The sequence below is a fragment of the Oncorhynchus mykiss genome, chromosome 25, assembly GCF_057628025.1.
Source record: "Oncorhynchus mykiss isolate SJ-2025 chromosome 25, ASM5762802v1, whole genome shotgun sequence".
In the NCBI taxonomy this organism is placed as follows: Eukaryota; Metazoa; Chordata; class Actinopteri; order Salmoniformes; family Salmonidae; genus Oncorhynchus; species Oncorhynchus mykiss.
This window is the reverse complement of record NC_143046.1, coordinates 64,817,766-64,841,196: the sequence shown is the minus strand read 5'-3', so window position 1 is coordinate 64,841,196 and position 23,431 is coordinate 64,817,766. Positions and strand designations below refer to the sequence as shown.

The following is a 23,431-nucleotide window of genomic DNA, read 5'->3' as shown; positions in this document are numbered from 1 at the left end:
TCTGAAGAAGTGCCCTTGAGCAAGGCACTTCACCCTAATGTGCTATAGGGGTGCCATACTACTATGGCTGACCCTGTAAAACAACACCTTTCACTCTACCTATCCGGTGTAGTATGTCTCATTTTATCACATATTAGAATGAAATGGCAATGTTTTTAAACTTTTGAACAGGAACATACTGTTTACGTCTACTGTCTTAGGTTTTCTGTATGGTGAACATCTGCACAAATTGAATAATTGTCTGTATGTCTGTTAATGGGTTTGTTACATTCATGCAGGTATGACTGTACACATAATTGTATCAAGAATGGCCCTGTGGTAACCCACAGCTATGAGAAGAGAGCGAGAAAGAGAGAGAGAGCGAGAGCGAGAGAGAGAGACTGAAGATAAACACATTTTTCAGACATAATTCAGCTCTCTTCAGTTTTAAACGAGACAGGTTTAGTATCTATGAAGTCATTTTTGTCACAGTCCGCTTGTAGGGTCACTACCCACTAGGCAAAAACTGGTTGAATCAACATTGTTTCCAAGTCATTTCAACAACAAAAACGTCCATGTGATGACATTGAATCAACGTGGGAAACTGATTGGATTTACAAAAAGTAAACTTAAGGGAATTTAGTCCTTTTTAAACCCAACTTTTAACCTAAATCCAATAACATGGTTAATTTGGTTGAATTCACGTTGAATTCACGTTAGTTGACAACTCAACCAAATGTAAATCAAAATTAGATGTTGAAATGATGTCAGTGCCCAGTGCGTAGTCAAAATGTTCTGTTATTCTCCTTCACGTTTCACTTGGTACTGGTTATACAGTACTTAGTAATTCCACTAACGGTCCGTATGTAGCCAAACGTAGCTGCTGCTCATGTTGGTATCTGTACTGATGGCGCAAAAGCCATGACAGGGAGACATGGTGGAGTGGTAACGCGTGTTACACCCAACGCCACTTGGGTACACTGCAGCATCCACTGAGAGGCTCTTGCTGCCAAGGGAATGCCTGACAGCTTGAAATATGTTTTGTTTGAAAAATGGTTAACTTTGTTAAAGCAAGGCCCCTGAACTCTTGTGTATTTTCTGCACTATGCAATGATATGGGCAGCGACCATGTAACGCTTTTACAACATACAGAAGTGCGCTGGTTATCAACGGGCAATGCATTGACACGTTTTTGTAAGTTGAGAGACGAGTTTAAAGTTTTCTTTACTGACCATAATTTTCACTTGTTTTACCGCTTGCATGATGACGACTGGCCTATCTGGGTGATGTTTTTTCTCGCCTGAATGATCTGAATCTAGGATTACATTGACTCTCTGCAATTATTTTCAATGTGCGGGACAAAACTGAGGCTATGATTAAGAAGTTGGAGCTCTTCTCTGTCTGCATTAACAAGGACAATACACAGGTCTTTCTGTCGTTGTACGTTTTTTTGTGTGCAAATGAACTCAAGCTTACTGACAGTGTCAAATGTGAAATAGCGAAGCACCTGAGTGAGTTGGGTGGGCAATTACGCAGGTATTTTCCCGAAACGGATGACACAAACTACTGGATTCGTTATCCCTTTCATGCCCTGCCTCCAGTCCACTTATTGATATCTGAACAAGAGAGCCTCATCGAAATTGCAACAAGCGGTTCTGTGAAAATGGAATTTAATCAGATGCCACTGCTAGATTTCTAGATAGGGCTGCGCTCAGAGTATCCTGCCTTGGCAAATCGTGTTGTTAAGACACTGATGCCCTTTGATACCACGTACCTACGTGAGAGTGGATTCTCGGCCCTCACTAGCATGAAAACTAAATACAGGCAGAGACTCTGTGTGTAAAATTATTTAATACTCAGACTCTCTCCAATACAACCCAACATTGCAGAGTTAAATGCATCCTTTCAAGTACACCCTTCTCATTAACCTGTGGTGAGTTATTTACAATTTTTGATGAACAAATAAGGTTTATTTGTAAAATGGTTAAATATTGAGCAAAATGATTGATTATTATTAAATTATAATTTGTGCCTTGGTACTATAAGAGCTCTTTGTCACTTCCCATGAGCTGGGTTGTGACAAAAACTCACATTCGTTCTTATGTCTAATAAATGTATCGAATAGTGTGCGTGTGGCAGGCTTACAATGGTGGCAAAAAACAACATTTGAGAGTGCGCTGACCCTGGGGCTAGAGGGGGTACGCAGCTGGAGGTTGAATGTTTGAAGGGGTACGGGACTATAAAAAGTTTGGGAACCACTGGTCCACACCATACATATATTTCTGTGAGAGTACTCTGAACTAATACTTTATATCTCAAGCTGAGGGAGTCAGTGAGTTATGGCGTTTGTTTTGTTTCTACTGCTGTAGGAGAGGCTTTGCAGATTGTGGCAAAGCTTCTCAAGGCCACACGTTTCACCAGCATGTGCAGCACATAGCTGAAGAGGAGAATAATGTTCCTCTTTCTTCTAGACTAACTCTGCTGCGTTGACTGGCTGGCACACTATATTACATTGATATTAAAAGTTGTCATGAGGTTAAGCAATTTCCCAATTTTAAAGGTCCAATGCAGACGTTTTTTTCTCAATATCAAATCCTTTTTGGGTAACAATTAAGTACCTACCAATTAAAATGGTGAAACAAACATTTCAAGCAAGAATTTAGCAAAGACGGTCTGAGTGAGAAGGGAAAACTGAAAATAAGCTGTAATCCATCCCACTAAAACAGTCTGAGATTTCATGCAGTCCTTTCAAACAGCTCTTACACCAAAAAGGCACTATCATTATATTCACAATTTCACAGTATTATTCCAACTTCACAGTGTGGAAATATACATGAAACACAGGTAAATCTAGTTTTTAACAGCACTGGGATTTCAATGAGTTCAAACCATTAGCATCGTGGTAATGGTTTCCCTTTCATCCCCCCAAAAAATAATAGAATAAAGAAAAATATTGGATTCCTTGGATATTTAATAGAACAGTTGAATAAAGAAGGAAGATTTTTTTATACAATGTTTATGTCTACAGTGGTCACGTCTCAGTCATCAGAGTTGGAAGTATTATATAAAAAGAAAACAGGGACCCCACAGTGATCATACAGAATTGTACAGTACGTGGCTGGTGGAGAGACAGTTCCATTCATCAAAGAATGACTAAAGACACCCTTCAGTCTCCCCATTGCCAAACACTTGAACTTCTCTTGGCAAATTTCACTAGAGTGACTTATCTTGTAAAGCATAAACAAGTATTCAAACACTGGAACTATTGGGAAAAACTGCTTTGTCAGTGGATACACAACTATTTTCCGTAACTGATATAGATAGAACGTGAAAAAAACGATCTTTGCTTCAGATTCATTTATAGTTTTTTTTTTAACTGACATCCGAAAGGCAAAAATATTATAATATTATTGACAAGTTTGTTGACGGACAAAGGGTTGAGTCGGTGGCAGTGTAGAAACATTTAAATAAAAGTCCTATTAAAATTCCATTGATGCTGTTTATTCAGACCACTATCAGACTTTTCTACTGTAAGTGTTAAAAGGGTCTGCTGTTATGCTTTGGAAGTCAACTGTTCAAATGACATGAGAATGATGGAGCTCTCAACTCTGGCTTTTGTTTTGGTTATTTCAGATCCCCATTAACTGTTGCTGAAGCAGCAGCTATTCTTCCTGGTTATGAAATAGATGGAGAGTTCACAGTAGAACCACAATTTATTGTCCTTTATGACTTTTGGTTTCCATGGGTCGGAAAACACAAAATACAAACAAAGAGATAATGTAGAGAGGAAACACAAGACAGTGGCCATAATTAGCTCATTGGAGTTGGATGTACATTAAATTAAATCGCAACGTTTCAGATTGGCTCCAAATTACAGTACTGTGGGGCAACAGGCTTTTGGCCCCAGCAGACAGAGTTTTGTGTATTGAAATAGCAATATCAGTTTCAGCCTTTGATTATAATTCAGATGGAGATTCAAGTAAGCCAGCAGCGCCATGTAACAATACTCAACTGGGATGTTTCCCGGAAAACAAACATGCGCACTACCGAGTGATGTGAGGACATCAGAAAAAAAGAAAAGAAAGTATCTACAAGGTCATTTAGAATTTCTCTGTTCATAGCCGCGGGAAGTCGTTTTGGGATGGGGTCCAGTGCAGCACGCAGCACCCTCAGCACCCCTACTTCAAATCAAATCAAATCAAATCAAATCACATTTATTTATATAGCCCTTCGTACATCAGCTGATATCTCAAAGTGCTGTACAGAAACCCAGCCTAAAACCCCAAACAGCAAGCAATGCAGGTGTAGAAGCATGGTGGCTAGGAAAAACTCCAGAGAAAGGCCAAAACCTAGAAAGAAACCTAGAGAGAAACCAGGCTATGTGGGGTGGCCAGTCCTCTTCTGGCTGTGCCGGGTGGAGATCATAACAGAACATGGCCAAGACGTTCAAATGTTCATAAATGACCAGCATGGTCAAATAATAATAATCACAGGCAGAACAGTTGAAACTGGAGCAGCAGCACGGCCAGGAGGACTGGGGACAGCAAGGAGTCATCATGCCAGGTAGTCCTGAGGCATGGTCCTAGGGCTCAGGTTCTCCGAGAGAGAGAAAGAAAGAGAGAAAGAGAGAATTAGAGAGAGCATACTTAAATTCACACAGGACCCCGGATAAGACAGGAGAAGTACTCCAGATATAACAAACTGTCCCTAGCCCCCGACACATAAACTACTGCAGCATAAATACTGGAGGCTGAGACAGGAGGGGTCAGGAGACACTGTGGCCCCATCCGATGATACCCCCGGACAGAGCCAAACAGGGGCTATGCCTCTGTTACTGATGTTCATTTAACTTCTGCTGTTTTCACAATACATAGTAACCACCACCGCGTATCTCCATTCATAAAACATTTACATAAGTATTCAGCCTCTGAAAGCAATGTCAGCACAATAACTGTTTGTCGGGGGCTTCATGAAATGTGTTTACATGGCCAAGCAGCCATACACAAGCCTAAGATCACTATGTACAATGCCAAGCGTCGGCTGGAGTAGTGTAAAGCTCGCCGCCATTGGAGTCTGGAGCAGTGGAAACGCGTTCTTTGGAGTGATGAATCCTGCTTTACCATCTGGCAGTCCGACGGACGAAATTGGGTTTGGTGGATGCCAGGAGAACGCTACCTGCCCCAACTGTAAAGTTGCGTAGTCCCAAATGTAAAGTTGGAATAATGGTCTGGGGCTGTTTTTCATGGTTTGGGCTGGGCCCCTTAGTTCTAGTGAAGGGAAACCTTAATGCTACAGCGTATAATGATGTTCTAGATTATTCTGTGCTTCCAAATTTGTGGCAACAGTTTGGGGAAGGCCCTTTCATGTTTCAGCATGACAATGCCCCTGTATACAAAGCAAGGTCCATATAGAAATGGTTTGTCGAGATCGGTGTAGAAGAACTTGACTGGTCTTCACAGAGCCCTAACCTCAACCTTATCAAACACCTTTAGGATGAATTGGAACGTCGACTGCGAGCCAGGCCTAAGCGCCCAACATCAGTGCCTCACTAATGCTCTTGTGGATGAATGGAAGCAAGTTCGCACATGAATATTCCATCATCTAGTGGGTCGGGCATTGATGTTGGGCGCTTAGGCCTGGCTCGCAGTCGGCGTTCTAATTAATCCCAAAGCTGTTTGATAAGGTTGAGGTTAGGGCTCTGTGAAGACCAGTCAAGTTTACATTGAGTTACCATGGTAACAGCCTAGAACGTGTTTCCACTACTCCAGAGTCCAATGGTGGCAAGTTCTTCCCAGAAGAGGGGAGGCTGTTATAGCAGCAAAGGGGGTACCAACTCCATATTAATGCCTATTACTTTAGAATTAGATGTTTGACGAGCAGCTGCCCGCATACAACTGGTCATGTAATGTATGTTCAAGTATAAGCATGACACCTTGTGATGTGAGCAAATTGGGCACATGGCGTGGCAAACATTTTCCATTTTCGAACATGCATTATTTTCACTGATACAAAGCAGCTATAAGCACATGAGTGTGTCCATAAATGCAAGAGGAAGTTGCCTCATTTTGAGAACTGTTGTTCTTGAACCAATAAAATGACAAATCAGTTTACTGTTCAATGGGCAGAGATGCTGATAGTGGGAGTGCACCCAGTCAACTGCCAAGAGTTGAATAATTATTAAATAATAGTATTTGAGCAATAACGTATAATCAAAACCAGCCTTTTACTTGTATTAATCTGAAAAGCTTTGACTCTATTTCAGTAACTATATTCAGCAGATAATCAAAGACATAAACAGCCTTCCATGCCTGGGTAGCGAGTTTCGTGGAAAAACACAATTCATCTAGCTCCCACTTTGAGAGATAGAATGCTTTGAAGGTTTCTCAACCTTTACATTTCTATACCCAGAGCAATAGTTCAATAGTTTCTGAAGTGATCTTAAATCATGACAGGCATCCCCATGGTAACCCTGCAACAACCACAGTCAGACAGTTATCAAACTGATTGATGTCCGCCTCCCCCATGTCTAGAATACTGAAAACCAAACATTGGTGGTTTGTTTGTCCTTTCCTGGATTAACAAACAGCAGATTGTTTCATATCACATGTCTGGAGTACACGACTTAGGCCATACCAGAGATTCCTGTGGCCTCCGACAAACCCTTCGGTTCAATGTTCAAACCAGAGCTTTAGCATGCACATTTCTCCAGGCCAAACTTGTTATGTAATTAATGCCTTCCCCCTTTACTTTGTACTGAGGTCTCTGGCTGCTTTGGCTGGCTCACTCAGATGAGGACCAGGAGTATAGAAGCTGGCTGGGCTGCCATATAAGGGCAAGGCTACTGTATCCTCACCGCACTTCCTTTAAACTTCCTATAACACTCCCTGGGCAGAGAGGGTATGTACATGGAGAATGACTCACTCCTATTCTCGTTCTCTTTCTATCTCCTCCTCCTTCCCATCTACTATATGTTACTGTGTGAGTGTGTGTAGGGTATGTGTGTGAGAGGGAGGGACTGCTTGTTACACTGTTGAAAAGTTTGTGAGAACCACTTCGGTGTAAATCATTTATCCTAGAAATTCTGTTCAGATTATTTAATGTGTTGAATTCTTATGTGTTGACACATTCTTAAAATTGGGCCCTGATGTCCATTGACAGATATTTATAATTGGAAAACAACATTTGTAATTGTGATGAAAATGTCTTATTCGGATTAAATGAAACTTTTTGAAAGTGACGTCAACAATAGCCATTGACCTGAAAGACTTATTCCAAAGACAGATGCCCTTAGTTTGTCCTACGGCACACACTCACCCAGGGTTTGTTTACGTCTGGCCAGCAGCAGTGCAGTACTCATGGGTGACATGAGACACAGTTATCTGTTAGATATGTCTTCAAAGGCTTTTCCTCAGACACAAGCTCACAGGAGGGACCTAGCCATGTTGGACACATTAAGACTATGAAATCAAAAACCTGAAAGGAATCAAGTGGCAGGGGAATGCATAATCAGATACAAGAGCCGTGAAATGTGTCCTTAATCCAAGAGTTTAGACACACTATTATTAAAAAAAATACAAATTGTTCTGCTTTTGAAAGCAATGGGGTCCTACAGTGTGTGTCACGATGGGAGTCTGTGTGCGGTCAAAGACATCTGACTAGCAGGCATGGCGTGTGTTTGGATTCATTAGGATTAAGCTCCTGTCCCCAGCAGTCCCTCTGATCTCCAGCAATAATGTGACACAGATTCACAGCCTTCTGCTGATGTTTAGGAGGAGCCCACTATACACATAACTCAAATACCAGCCTGGCTTCAGAGCCTTATGAAACATAACAGATTTGTACGAACAGCCTAGTTACTATAGACAGACACAAAAGTAGGGAGGTTCGTTGGGGAGGATGGGTGGGCGTAATCCGTGATCGTCTAGCAATCTAAAGGTTGCGGGTTCGAGTCGTGTCTGAGACAACTTTAGCATTTTAGCTAACCCTTCCCCTTATTCAAAACGTAACCCAATTCTTAACCCAATTAACCTGCTAGGTAAATTCACCGAACACTCTGGGCGGTTTTAGTTCTCCAAACATTTTACACAAATGATCCTAACCTTTGTCTTTAGTTCCCTTAACCATCAACGGAAATTCTCCCTGTAATTCTCCTTTGTTGTTACTCCTTTGTTGTTACAGAACAACAAGTAACCTGGTCTCAGAGAAAGGTGCATAAAGCTATACTTCTCCAAGATGTATAGTAAGTTATTCATCCAATTCGTATGCCGGAGCGGTCCGGTACGGAGTACAGTCAACATAAATAGTGGGGGTATGCCGTACCGGTAAAACATGAGCCTATCACAATAATTAAAACAAAGAATTCATGAAAACTGTAGCCTATTACATTATTAATCAGTACCGCATGTCAGACGCATGACAAATGAGCAAAAAGACTTGAAAACTTGTGGAATATGCGTGTGTACAGCAGTGTACGATTCAAGTTACAACTTGTGTAGACTTGTGTAGAGCTTATGACAATCACTGAATGTCATTCATAACGCTTTTTGTTGTTTTGTAAGTGATGTCTGTTTGCATTTATCAAATGGCACTGTATGGATGCCAGAATTATTTTTGAGTGAGTAGCCTAATATTTGGAATAGTAAATGAAGTCTGGACACTGACTGTAAACTTCACATGTAACCTACTTTAATCGTAGTATTAGCTAACTCCTGCAGAATTAAGTGTTCCTCGCAGTAAAATGATACACCAAATGTTAATTTTGTCTCAGGAACAGGAGTAGAGAAATATGATGTATTTCTTTCAGCATCTTGAGAGAATGAGAATGCATTCTTAGGGACCAGTTATGTAGCCAATGTGCAATTTCTTTCAGCGACATAAAAGCTGACGGCGTTTCATTTTCAACCACATAAAATATCCATCCAAGACGAATTGAAATACTAGCATAAACATGTTGGATCTTTTTCACAGCTTTTAATTTCCTTAAAACTGTTCAAACTGATGTAATTTAGAAATGTCCCTAGTCCCTAAACATACTTGCTCTGTGAGAAAAGCAGAAATTAAAGAGGAAACTTTACACATGTCAACCCTACTGTTGATGATTCATTGATCATTCTTGCGATTAAGCCTATGACATTATTCTGGTGAGCATGGCTTTATTTAGTGTTCTGGACAAGCATCAAGGAATGACAGAGGTGGGTGGAGACAATCACAAAGACAGGTGAAACAGATCAGGGTGTGACAACTGGTTGTGTTTATGCCACATTAAAAGGTGGGCTAATACATTTTAAAAGTTAGATGACAAATCTTTACTGTTGTGCCCATAGAGATTCTGTTAAATTAATATGGATTCTGTATGTAATTTTACATACGCTCTTATCCGTATTGACTTACAGCAGTGAGTGCATACATTTTTAATACTGGTCCCCCTTGGGAATCAAACTGACAACCCTGGCATTGCAAGCACCATTCTCTACAAACTGAGCCACACAGACCCATCTTTGTATTTTTATGCGTGCGCATACAAAGGAGGTTCCCACACCAGAAGGAAATTAAATCTACGTTCACCCCTGAACGTAACGTAATATATCATGCTAAATGGATTGTCACAGATTTACGTACATAATAATACAAATTGCGTGCAGCTATAGCCCTGTGATACTGTGCTGTAGACCAGAGGCAGGCAGACTACTGTTGAGTTACTGCTGTTCCATTCACATGTGTAAGGCACACACTGCACCGTTCATCACAGTTCCATAATTACAGTATACTTACACTTTTAAGCTCAACACTAACAAAAACCCAAACATGATTTTACTGCATAAGCTCTTCTAGAACAAATGTTCTATCGTTTTTTTAAACTCAAGCAATTGAGTGCATCTCAAAATGCTCCATGTTAAAAGCCAGAAGAACATCACAAATTGATTCAGCACTCAAAAATGTGTGTTGACTGGGCCAGTGTCCATGTTGTGCTGCTGTGTCTGCTCTTTGTCTGAGGGAGAGTTGGTTCCCCTCTTCTTCTCCCTCCTTCTCCCAGGCCACTGAGGTAAACATGAGTCACTGACTCAGCAGCTGGGCTCCGTCCACCCTCATATCTCCCAGGATTCCACAAGAGACAGCCATGGCCAAGTCCAACTTGTAAACTCTGATGACGTGATCACTTCCTCCTCTTCCTTATTTGGACAAGTCCACCAAAGAAAGTTTTAACACTTCGTGTAAGACATATAGTGCATTCGGAAAGTATTCAGACACCTTCCCTTTTTCCACATTTTGTTACGTTACAGCCTTATTCTAAAATGGATAAAATAAAAAAAATCCCCTCATCAATCTACACACAATACCCCATAATGACAAAGCAAAAACAGGTTTCAGACATTTTTGCCAATTTAAATATCACAATAACATAGCTATTCAGACCCTTTACTCAGTACTTTGTTGAAGCACCTTTGGCAGCGATTACAGCCTCAAGTCTTCTTGGGCAAGACGCTACAAGCTTGGCACAACTGTATTTGGGGAGTTTCTACCATTGTTCTCTGCAGATCCTCTCAAGCCTGTCAAGTTGTATGGGGAGCGTCACTACACAGCCTATTTTCAGGTCTCTCCAGAGATGTTCAAGTCCGGGCTCTGGCTGGGCCACTTAAGGACATTCAAAGACTTGTCCCTTAGCCACTCTTCTGTTGTCTTGGCTGTGTGCTTAGGGTCGTTGTCCTGTTGGAAGGTGAACCTTCACCCCAGTCTGAGGTCCTGAGTACTCTAGAGCAGGTTTTCATCAAGGTTCTCTCTGTACTTTGCTCTGTTCATCTTTCCCTCGATCCGGACTAGTCTCCAAGTCCCTGCCGTTAAAAAACATCCCCACAACATGTTGCTTCCACCACCATGCTTCACCGTAGGTTTGGTGCCAGGTTTCCTCCAGACGTGACGCTTTGCATTCAGGCCAAAATCTTGTTTCTCATGGTCTGAGAGTCTTTAGGTGCCTTTTGAAAAACTCTAAGCGGGCTGTCACGTGCCTTTTACTGAGGAGTGGCTTCCGTCTGGCCACTCTACCATACAGGCCTGATAGGTGGAGTGCGCAGAGATGGTTCTCCCATCTCCTCAGAGGAAATCTGGAGCTCTGTCAGAGTGACCATCAGGTTCTTAGTCACCTCCCTGATAAAGGCCATTCTCCCCCGATTGCTCAGTTTGGCCGGGTAGCCAGCTCTAGAAAGAGTCTTGGTGTTCCAAACTTCTTCTATTTAAGAATGATGTAGGCCACTGTGTTCTTGGGACCTTCAATGCTTCAGAAATGTTTTGGTACCCTTCCCCATATCTGTGCCTCGAAACAAACCTGTCTTGGAACTCTACAGACAATTCCTTCGACCTCATGTCTTGGTTTTTGCTCTGACAAAGGTGGAACCTTATATAGACAGGTGTGTGCCTTTCCAAATCATGTCTAATCAATTGACTCCAATCAAGTTGTAGAAACATCTCAAGGATGATCAATGGAAACAGGATGCACATTAGCTCAATTTTGAGTCTCATAGCAAATGGTCTGAGTACTTATGGAAATAAGGTATTTCTGTTATTCATTTTTAATACATTTGCAAAAATGTCTAAAAACCTGTTTTCACCACTGATTATGATGAGGGGAAAAATGTATTTAATCCATTTTAGAATAAAGCTGTAACGTAACAAAATGTGGAAAAAGGGAAAGGGTCTGAATACTTTCCGAATGCTCTGTAAATGTATACTTCTGTCTTACATACAGTATGCCTACTTTCAGTCCATTGGACATATGAAGAGGACAGCAAATCAAACATATTTGGTTTTTCTATCGTGACAGTTTCAAAGGCATTCAGTTCAAACAAACGCTGTGGTCCATGCAGTTTGAAAAGCACAACGCAGCCCATTCATTTGAGTGGTGATTTATCGTCCCCTTTGAAAACAGACATATCACAGTGTTTTCCCGGGGTTGCCACAAAAGCTGTACATCACATAGATCGCACATGGTTTTCTTCAAGAGACCATCGAAAGCAGCAGGAAATGGGCCTTAACAGCATGACAGTGGTTTACAGAAACACACAGTTTTTAGGAGGTCTAAATGACTCTCCCAGGACTTCCACATTGCACTTTTAGCATTTTGTTTTTTAATAACAGTTATTACAATTATATTACATCTATCAAACCTCTTGTATTTGTAAGTCTGAAGTATGAATAATAAAGCCAGCAGGGTTTGGGAGGGACTATCTTGATTGTAACAGTTTGGTGATGATCTCCATGATATTGGAGAGCTATATTCACTTTTTGCCAGACTGAAACGAGACTGGTTTCTAATTAACTAAAGGCAGCTATGGTCTGTCTTCAAGATGGGAATTTAAAAACGTATATTTTGGATCCCCATTAGCTGACACCATAACATCAGCTAATCTTCTTGGGGTCCAACACAGAACTTAAAAGACGTTTACAAATGATTACATTTACATTAAGACATTTCAAAAATGTCTAACAAGTAGGCATTACAGACCATTAAAATGCCTGACAGGTAATGCATTGAACATTTTGTTGGAATATAATCTGTCCAGTCATGGTCGATCACCTTAGATATTATTTTATTGTTTTCTTGATGGTGGATTTATTTTTGCCTGGGAAATGTGATTTGGTAAAGAATTTAATTCAGTGGATCTGGATTTGAGGAGAGCTGTGGATTTGAGGAGAGCTGTCCTTGGTTTGTGGTTTATCAGATGTCCTGAACTAGGGAGGATGAGGGACTGTGGTTGGTTAGGCCTGCTTTGGCACAATCTCTTTGGAGTTGAAACTTTTACATAACAAAGTTGATGTTCTAAAGCGTTACAGAGAACCCTCAAACGAATCATAAGCCCTGAGAGTTTGTCCATTTTTCATGCCTGTTGTTTACGGTGGAGTGGATTACATTAGTGAATGTTTAAACCAAGGTGTTAAGTTTTCATTCCATTGTTTAAACCAAGGTGTTAAGTTTTCATATTCCATTACTGAGCACAGTCAGGTCTCTGTCTCCTTCCATCTCATCTTCCTTCCTCCCTTTCTGTGCGAGATATGTGATCACGCAGAGTGCATGCTTATTTGAATAGAATCCCTGTCACTTCTATTTTAACCAGGCATGGCCCGGAGATGAGTGCAGATATATCAGGGCCTGTTTATAGTTAGGCAGGTGCTTCTAGTTATTGATGTGATGGAAAATAATGGGTCATGCTTTGAGAGACAAAATGATATGTTGGACTTGTCTCCCTTTTCCTCTATATCCTCCCTCCTTCTCCTCACATGTTTGGTGAGTGGCATGAATGCCACCATTCTCTGTCTTTCTATCCTGTTTAAGATAGTTATATCTGTCTATACCTGATGGCCAAGAGGACATTGACAGGGACTTGTCTCTTACTGTTCATTTATTCATGTAGGCTGAAATAAGTAACTCCCTTGCAAAGGTCTACATCTCAGTACCAGGAATAGTTTCTTAGTTTCTGTTTTGGGGATTTGGTCTCATTCCCGGAATTCTTTGGTCATTGCCACAAGAGTGTGTCACTACCAATAAGTACATGCTATTCCTATCTTCCTTGGAATCTTGATTTATTTGTATGAGTCATTATTGGCATGCAAATGGTCAACAATTAGAATATGTTGATTTACTCCTTGGCATTTTCAAAAACCATAACCCCAAACCATCAGGTTATTCACTGTTTAAAAAAAACAAGGAGAAAACAGTTTGTTTATGCTGGTACAAATATGTTGTGCTTCTTTCATGCAATCTTGAACAAAATGAGCACCCTGAAAATGGTAAATAAGTTGTTGTTATCTGACTCCATTTGAGCTCAAATTGTGCCATTCATAGTTGTATCCTGTCTGAATGACAAAAGCAAAGGCTAATATCCACAAAATCAGCATGTGAATCAAATTATTTATTTATATATAAAATGATAATTCCAGTGAGGTAGTCCCTCCGTTTTCTTTGCAACCCCATTCAGAGTGTTTTTCCTACTAATTTTATGCTCAATAGTGTTGATTGCTATTGAAAGAAACCACACTATACAGAGAAACTCATATTTCACTGTGGGTACACATCATTCTTTGATTATAAAGTTTAAAGTCAGGCCAAAATTAATTTCATAAGCTCTTTTTGGTAGTTCTGGATACCAGGCAAGCACCCACTCCTACAAAACACTTCATAGTAATCAGTGCCAACAGCTACTAGTTGCCAAGGAAAACAGTGTAAAACATAATGTTTTCAATATTATTTAACGGCGTTGATAATGTCTACTATTTGGATGATTGAGTCATGTTCTTAATGTTTTTGATTTTCCTGGACAAATGGGATTTCTTTCATAATGACTTTGTTTTGTCACAGTAGGAGCTCATTTATCATTTAGACTGGCCAAAACGACTTACATTTACCTGACGCATGTATCCAGAACCACCAGGGTTACGTGCCTTGCTCAAGGGCACATCGCTTGATTTTTCAGGGATTCAAACCAGCGACCCTTCAGTTACTAGCCCAACGCTCTTAACCGCTAGGCTACCTTCCGCCCACTTCATTGTCTAACAGCTGCAACTAAATTAGCATATTCCCCTTTTGCTACAGTACTTTGGCATTGCTGGTCCACAGTGGGCTTATTAAGTGTTAGAGGGAGGTTTTCTGGGTCCAGGGGAATAGACAGGCTTGGGCCACTCCCTGACTCACCCATACTGTAGTCGGCTATGTAGCATTTGGCTCCTAGGCCTGTATGAGACCATTTTTCTGTGCATAGGCCAGACTAACTTTTCCCTCTTATTTGACTTAACTGGCTGCATTCATTATAATCCATTATTCTATACTGTCAGTGGTGATATAAATCATTCCTCAGCTCATGAGGAATCAAAGTAACACATGAGGAATCATAGTAATACATTCAGTCTCCTCAGGAGAGAGGCTCCCAGAGAGGCCTCTGAGGATATGACTGAGGATTCTGTCCCTCGACATGTTATTCAGAGTCCCTATTTCTGTAGTGTGATTGAGTCACACACACCAGTACTCTATTTGTCCTAGAGTGACCAGCACTATGATATCCTTGGAGATATAGACTGACAGAGCCGTTCAGCAAGGCCCGTCTTTTGTAATCAACATCAATAGCAGTTAATATGCCTTCTGGATCCGCCTGACAAGAAGATATGAGACCTCAGGGTATCAGAACAAGCCTAAACATCTGCACTCCTCTTCCTATCTTGTCTGAGAAAATATGTGAATCGGAACCCTTTTGGCCCAAAACATCTCTGTCCCATCATCTGTTACTCCTTAACAGCCCGGTAACAGCAGCAGCCCCACCGGCCTGGATGTGGATTTATTTGATACCTCGGCTTGGCAACTTTGGAAATATTTGGCGATGTGGGACCAATTTTCAGGGATCACATCTCCTCACCGAAGGTTGCTTAAGTTTTTTATTTAGACTGAAAGCTCATGAAAGGACCTATTCTTCGCATTCCAAAACCACCAGTCTGCATGTGCTGATCCATAGCAGAGCAAATGCACGGGGGATTTTATTTGTGGCATGGTTCTCAAGCAAGAAACAATGCAATACTAAAGTAGAAATGGCAGAGGTATGCAGTTGAGCAGATGGTAACTGTGAATGTACTTGGAACCTATTACTTTGATATATAGTGCCTTCAGAAAGTAGTCAGACCCCTTGACTTGTTATAGCCTTATTCTAAAATTGATTCAATTGTTTTTTTTCATCATCAATCTACACACAATACACACAATAGGTTTTTAGAAACGTTTGCTAATTCATTCAAAATACAAAACTGAAATACACAAAATTATTCAGACCCTTTACTCAGTACTTTGTTTAAGCACCTTTGGCAGTGATTACAGTGGCAGGGTAGCCTAGTGGTTAGAGCTTTGGACTAGTAACCGAAAGGTTGCAAGTTCATATCCCGAGCTGACATGGTACAAATCTGTCTTTCTGCCCCTGAACAGGCAGTTAACCCACTGTTTCTAGGCCGTCATTGAAAATAAGAATTTGTTCTTAACTGACTTGCCTAGTTAAATAAAGGTAAATAAATTAGTTTTTTTTAAAAACAGCATTGAGTCTTATTGGGCAGAACGCTACAAGCTTGGCACACCTGTATCTGGGGAGTTTCTCCCATTCTTCTCTGCAGATCCTTTCAAGCTCTCTCAGGTTCGATGGGGTGTGTTGCTGCACAGCTATTTTAAGGTCTCTACGGAGATGTTAGATCGGGTTCAAGTCTGGGTTCTGGATGGGACACTCAAGGACATTCAGAGACTTGTCCCGAAGCCTCTCCTGCCTTGTCTTGGCTGTGTGCTTAGTGTCGTTGTCCTGCTGGCCCCAGTCTGAGGTCCTGAGTGCTCTGGAGCAGGTTTTCAGAAGGATCTCTCTGTACTTTGTTCCTTTAATCTTTCCCTCAATACTGACTAGTCTCCAGTCCCTGCCGCTGAAAAACATCCCCACAGCATGATGCTGCCACCACCATCTGACCAGACCACATGTGGGCATCCCCCCACACCAGAAGCTTCAAGAGGAAGCTAACCAGTGACTATAATCTGGTTCAGGGCATTAATCAACCTAACAGGGTGTTTACAAACACTACAGGAACAAGATCATCCACACGTATTGATCACATTTTTAATGTTATAGGACTTTGTTCTAAAGCTGTTTCCGTACCCATTGGATACAGTGACCACAATATAGTGGCTATATCCAGGAAAGCCTAAGTTCCAACAGCTGGGCCTAAAATAGTGTATAAGAGATCTTACAAAATATTTTGCTGTGACTCTTATGTGGATGATGTTAAAAATATTTGTTGTATTTTCTGATTAATGAGGAGCATCCAGACGCTGCACTTGAGGAATTTATGAAATCCAATTATTGATAAACATGCACCTGTTAAGAAACTGACTGTTAGAACTGTTAAGGCTCCGTGGATTGATGAGGGATTGAAAAACTGTATGGTTGAAAGCGATGGGGCAAAAGGAGTGGCTAATAAGTCTGGCTGCACATCTGACTGGCTGACTTACTGCAAACTGAGAAATGATTTAACTAAAACTCATCAAAAAGAAGAAGAAACGTTATTATGAAGCCAAGATCAATGATATAAAGAATGTGAACAAAATCTTTGGAGTACCTTAAATGAAATTATCGGCATAAAGACAAATTCAACTCCATCTTTCATCGAATCAGATGGCATATTCATCACAAAACCATTTGATGTTGCCAATTATTTTAATGATATTTCATTGGCAAAGTGGGCAAACATAGGCAGGAAATGCCAACAATGAACAGTGAGCCATCGTATTCTGGCATAAAAAAAACAACAATGAACAGTGAGCCATCGTATTCTGGCATAAAAACAACAACAATGAACAGTGAGCCATCGTATTCTGGCATAAAAACAACAACAATGAACAGTGAGCCATCGTATTCTGGCATAAAAACAACAACAATGAACAGTGAGCCATCGTATTCTGGCATAAAAACAACAACAATGAACAGTGAGCCATCGTATTCTGGCATAAAAACAACAACAATGAACAGTGAGCCATCGTATTCTGGCATAAAAACAACAACAATGAACAGTGAGCCATCGTATTCTGGCATAAAAACAACAACAATGAACAGTGAGCCATCGTATTCTGGCATAAAAACAACAACAATGAACAGTGAGCCATCGTATTCTGGCATAAAAAAAACAACAATGAACAGTGAGCCATCGTATTCTGGCATAAAAACAACAACAATGAACAGTGAGCCATCGTATTCTGGCATAAAAACAACAACAATGAACAGTGAGCCATCGTATTCTGGCATAAAAACAACAACAATGAACAGTGAGCCATCGTATTCTGGCATAAAAACAACAACAATGAACAGTGAGCCATCGTATTCTGGCATAAAAACAACAACAATGAAAGAAAAGCAGTGCAAGTTAGAATTTTGTAGTTAGTGTTAGTGTGTTAGTGTGGGAGAGGTGGAAAAATTATTGTTATCGATCAAAAATGACAACTTAGATGGAAAACTACTGAGGATGGTAGCTGACTCTGTAGCCACTCCTATCTGTCATATTTTTAATCTGAGCCTAAAGGAAAGTGTTTGTCCTCAGGCCTGGAGTGAACCCAAAGTAATTCCGCTACCCAAGAGCGGTAAAGCAGCCTTTACTGGTTCTAACAGAAGACCTATAAGCTTCCTGCCTGCTCTTAGCAAACTGTTGGGAAAAAATGTGTTTGACCAAATACAATGCTATTTCTCTGTAAACAAATTAACAACAGACTTTCAGCATGCTTCTAGAGAAGGGCAATCAACATGTAATGCACTGACAGAAATTACTGATGATTGGTTGAAAGAAATTGATAATAAGAAGATTTGTGGGAGCTGTGCTTTTAGATTTCAGTGCAGCCTTTGATATTATTGGCCTGTTGTTGAAAAAACTGATATGCTATGGCTTTTCAACCTCGTAGATTCAGAGATATCTATCTAATAGAACTCAGAGGGTTTTCTTTAATGGAAGCATCTCTAATGTCAAACATGTAAAGTGTTGTGTACTGCAGGGCAGCTCTCTAGGCCCTCTACTCTTTTCTATTTTTACCAATGACCTGCCACTGGCATTAAACAAAGCATGTGTGTCCATGTATGCTGATGATTCAACCATATACGCATCAGCAACCACAGCTAATGAAGTCACTGAAACCCTTAACAAAGAGTTGCAGTCTGTTTTGGAATGGGTGGCCAGTAATAATCTGGTCCTGAACATCTCTAAAACTAAGAGCATTGTATTTGGTACAAATCATTCCTTAAGTTCTAGACCTCAGCTGAATCTGCTAATAAATGGTGTGGCTGTTGACCAAGTTAAGGAGACTAAATTACTTGGCATTACCTTAGATTGTAAACTGTCATGGTCAAAACATATAGATTCAATGGTTGTAAAGATGGGGAGAGGTCTAGCCGTAATAAAGAGATTATCTGCTTTTTTGACACCACACTCCAAAAAGCACCTTCTGCAGGCTCTAGTTTTGTCTAATCTTTATTGTCCAGTCGTGTGGTCCAGTGCTGCAAGGAATGACCTAGTTAAGCTGCAGCTGGCCCAGAACGGAGCGACACATTTTGCTCTTAATTGTAATCAGAGGGGTGCCTGCTCAGTCCCCTCCTGTACTCCCTGTTCACCCACGACTGCATGGCCAGGCATGACTCCCAACACCATCGGTAAGTTTGCAGACGACACAACGGTGGTAGGCCTGATCACAGACAATTACGAGACAGCCTATATGGAGGAGGTCAGAGTTCTGCCCGTGTGGTGCCGGAATAACAACCTATCCCTCAACGTAATCAAGACTAAGGAGATGATTGTGGACTACAGGAAAAGGAGGACCGAGCACGTCCCCATTCTCATCGATGGGGCTATAGTGGGTCCTGAGATCCTCAAAAGGTTATACAGCTGCAACATCGAGAGCATCCTGGTTGCATCACTGCCTGGTACTGCAATTTCTCGGCCTCTGACCGCAAGGCACTACAGAGGGTAGTGCGTACGGCCCAGTACATCACTGGGGCTAAGCTGCCTGCCATCCAGGACCTCTACAATTGTCAAAGACCCTGGCCACCCCAGTTATAGACTGTTCTTTCTACTACAGCATGGCAAGCGGTACCGGAGTGCCAAGTCTAGGACAAAAAGGCTTCTCAACAGTTTTTACCCCCAAGCCATAAGACTCATGAACCGGTAATCAAATGGCTACCTGGACTATTTGTATTGTACCCCCCCAAACTCTCTTTTTACACTGCTGCTACTCTCTGTTTATCATATATGCATAGTCACTTTAACTATACATTCATGTACATACTACCTCAATTGGGCCGACCAACTAGTGCTCCCGCACATTGGCTAACGGGCTATCTGCATTGTGTCCCACCACCCACCACCTGCCAACCCCTCTTTTACGCTACTGCTACTCTCTGTTCATCATATATGCATAGTCACTTTTGCCATATCTACATGAACATACTACCTCAATCAGCCTGACTAACCAGTGTCTGTATGTAGCCTCGCTACTTTTATAGCCTCACTACTGTATATAGCCAGTCTTTTTACTGTTGTTTTATTTCTTTACTTACCTATTGTTCACCTATCACCTCTTTTGCACTATTGGTTAGAGCCTGTAAGTAAGCATTTCACTGTAAGGTCTACAACTGTTGTATTCGGCGCACATGACAAATAAACTTTTATTTGATTTGATGTGAATACTATGCATGTCAGTCTCTCTTGGCTAAGATTGAGGAGAGACTGACTGCACCACTTCTTCTTTTTATAAGAAACATTGATGTGTTGAAATTCCCAAATGGTTTGCATAGTCAACTAACACACAGCTCTGACACACACACTTATCACACCAGACATGCCACCAGGGGTCTTTTTACAGTCCCCAAATCCAGAACAAATTCAAGAAAGCGTACAGTATTATATAGAGCCCTTATTGCATGGAACTTCCTTCCATCTCATATTGCTCAAATGAACAGCAAATCTGGTTTCAAAAAACATATAAAGCAACACCTCGCGGCACAACGCCTCTCCCCTATTTGACCTACATAGTTTGTGTGTATGCATTGGTATGTAGGCTACGTGTGCCTTTAAAAAATTAATGTAGTTCTGTCCCTGAGCTGTTCTTGTCTATTGATGATCTGATGTCATTCTGTATTATGTTTAATGTTTTGTGTGGACCCCAGGAAGAATAGGGATGGGTATCCTAAAAAAATACCAGGGCACGCAGGTTGAAATATCAGAACAAACTCTGATCCAACTATATTAAATTGGGGACAGGTCGAAAAGCATTAAAAATGTATGGTAATTTAGCTAGCTAGCTTGCTGTTGCTAACTAATTTGTCCTGGGAAATAAACATTGGGTTGTTATTATACTTGAAATGCACAAAGTTCTCTACTCTGACAATTTATCCACAGATAAAAGGGTAAAAGTTTGTTTTCTAGTAATCTATAATCCTTCAGGTTTCTTCTTCTTCTACTTTGGACTTTATATGGCAGTTGGCAACCAACTTTAAGGTGCATTACCACCACCAATTGGACTGGAGTGTGGACCTCAGTTCATCTTTCAATCACCCACGTGGGTATATGCTCCTAAAAACCAATGAGGAGATGGGAGAGGCAGGACTTGGAGCGCGAGTGTCACAAATAGAACCAAGTTCTATTTTAGCGCCTGGCTACGCAGACACTCGTTGACACGCACAAGCAGTGTGGGTACAATGATTGAATAACATGTACATTTATTTAGCAAAGCTTGCGTACGTGACACGAGAGGTGTGGTCAGCATGTTATAAAATCAAATGCGCCTTTTCCTATACTGTAGTCACAATGAAAATTCCTAATATGAGGGAAAATAGTTCTAGAAGGGGAACACACAAAGTATCTTTGACTACTAGTTCAGTGAGCATACACATGCACCAGACAAGGCAAGTGACATTCCAAGCATACTAGCACAGACAGGAAGTAAAAACCAAAGACAGGAAAAAATATCTCACCTTCACGTAAATCCAAACACTGACCCCACATGTCAGCTCTTGGTGCACATTGAGCTAAAATAGGCTAAGGAGGGATTTGATAACACTGTGTGAGATGATAAAGACATGACACTGACAGAGAGGCCTATTTTATTTCTGAAAGCAATTTCTGAAGTCAGACTGCAGCATTTTCCTCTCAGTGATATTAGCCAGAAGGTTTCTGTATGCTTAGACGTGGGCTTGCTGACGTAATTGTGTGAGATAGCCAGTCCAGCAACCTCTTCAAAGGGGAAACGCAGTGAGTGTCTGCACAGCCTCACAGCTTGCAAGCTGCCCAGACAGTATCCAATGTGTCATCATGTACATTCTACCATGTAGAATCTACATGATATATTCTCACTGCTAAAAGATGGCAGTCAAATTGCATCTGTCTACATCAGTCCACAGAAAGTCTTTATCAACAGTACTAAGTTTCTCACATGCTTTCTTGTGAGGCAGACAGACAGACAGACTGAGCCTGAACAGAATAACAGCTTTATTTCAGCTAAGAAAAAGAGGGAAAGGAGGAAAACGGTATTAACACTTGAACCTTTTACTTTCTTTTGATGATAACCCCAACAGGAAGGACAGGCAACGTCCCAATCTAAAACTATTTCATCTTTTGTCTTATTGGCAGGGATGTACAGTATATTGTTTTCAAAAATCTGCAGACTGGGAAGTCCTAAATCAACAACAGAAGTTGGTTTGATTTTGCCAAGTCATGTTGTTGTTCTTCTTTCTCTCTCTCCGTTTCTGTGCTTTTGCAGAACTCAGCTGCACTGCAGACGAAGACTATATTGTCATTGGATATGCTTGTTGTGTTTACTCCCTGTGGAATGAGCATGTCTGAAGTCAGATTTCGTGATTATCATTGGCTATTGTGTTCCCAGCTGTATCAACCTAAAAAGTTTCCGTCAAAATATCTGGAATTAAAAGTTTATTGAGTTTTAGGATTCAGAATGCATTTCTCTGATGAGCTACAGAAGGTTGTGTGGGGACACCATCACTATAGGTGAAATGTCAATCGAGAGGAATATGAATGTGAGGAATAATCACCAGTCATATCAGGCTTCTAGAGGTTTTTCCATAGCAACACTAGTGTGCCGCTTGTGATTATCACTTGATTTGTTTCCTTAACCTTAACCCTAGCCCTAACCCTTATCCATTCCCTAAACTTAACCCTTACCCTAACCTTAGAATTAACCCTAACCCTAACCTTAACCCTTACCCGTATTCTAATCTAAACCTAATCCTAACCTTAACCGTAACATCTACAGATGGACTATCTAAATAACGTGTGACCAGACTGTAAACTGCAATTGAGCTCTTAGCTGGCTATGTTGTACACCATAACAATAAACTAAACCTTGAATATATAACGCCTAATGTAAACTCTAATGTAAACACTTATTTTTTGGGAACCGTGCTTCCTTATCTAGGGCTGACACTGAGGACTTGGGAAGAGCAGAATCAACACCCTCTGCATAATCAAAACAGTTGCTTTGTGCGAAGGTGTTAACTATGGAAAGTGCTAACCCATTTTCACAGTTAGCCATTGTTATGTAAATGTAAACTGAGAAGTACCAGCAGCCAGAAGTCAGAGCAGGTCCACTGAGTCCATGGCCTAGTGAGTCTCTGGAGCCGGGCCGTGGAAGTTGAAACACCAAAGTCTGAGCCTTTTTGATAAAATCAGGGTACACTGGGGTAAATCGTCAGTGGAAATTAGCCATTGGCTTTCATGACAAATGGCTGCTGAAAACAATATATATATATATATATATATATATATATATATATATATATATATATATATATATATATATATATATATATATATATATATATATATATATGATTGTAGATTTTGGACCGGGTTAGGGTTAGCGCTAGGGTTAGGGTCAGTGTCATTATGCTCTGCAAATCAA

The 23,431-nt window shown here is 40.8% G+C and overlaps 1 protein-coding gene across 1 annotated transcript in view; it reads left to right on the top strand.

The window, feature by feature from the left end:
* The first annotated feature begins 6,760 nt into the window (after positions 1–6,760).
* Positions 6,761–23,431, top strand: part of LOC110505507 (KATNB1-like protein 1) — a 63,855-nt gene continuing 47,184 nt past the window's right edge. Inside the window, exon 1 of the mRNA XM_021584766.3 lies at positions 6,761–6,876. The gene's annotated coding sequence lies outside the window, so the exon portion shown is untranslated. The remainder of the gene's footprint in view (positions 6,877–23,431) is intronic.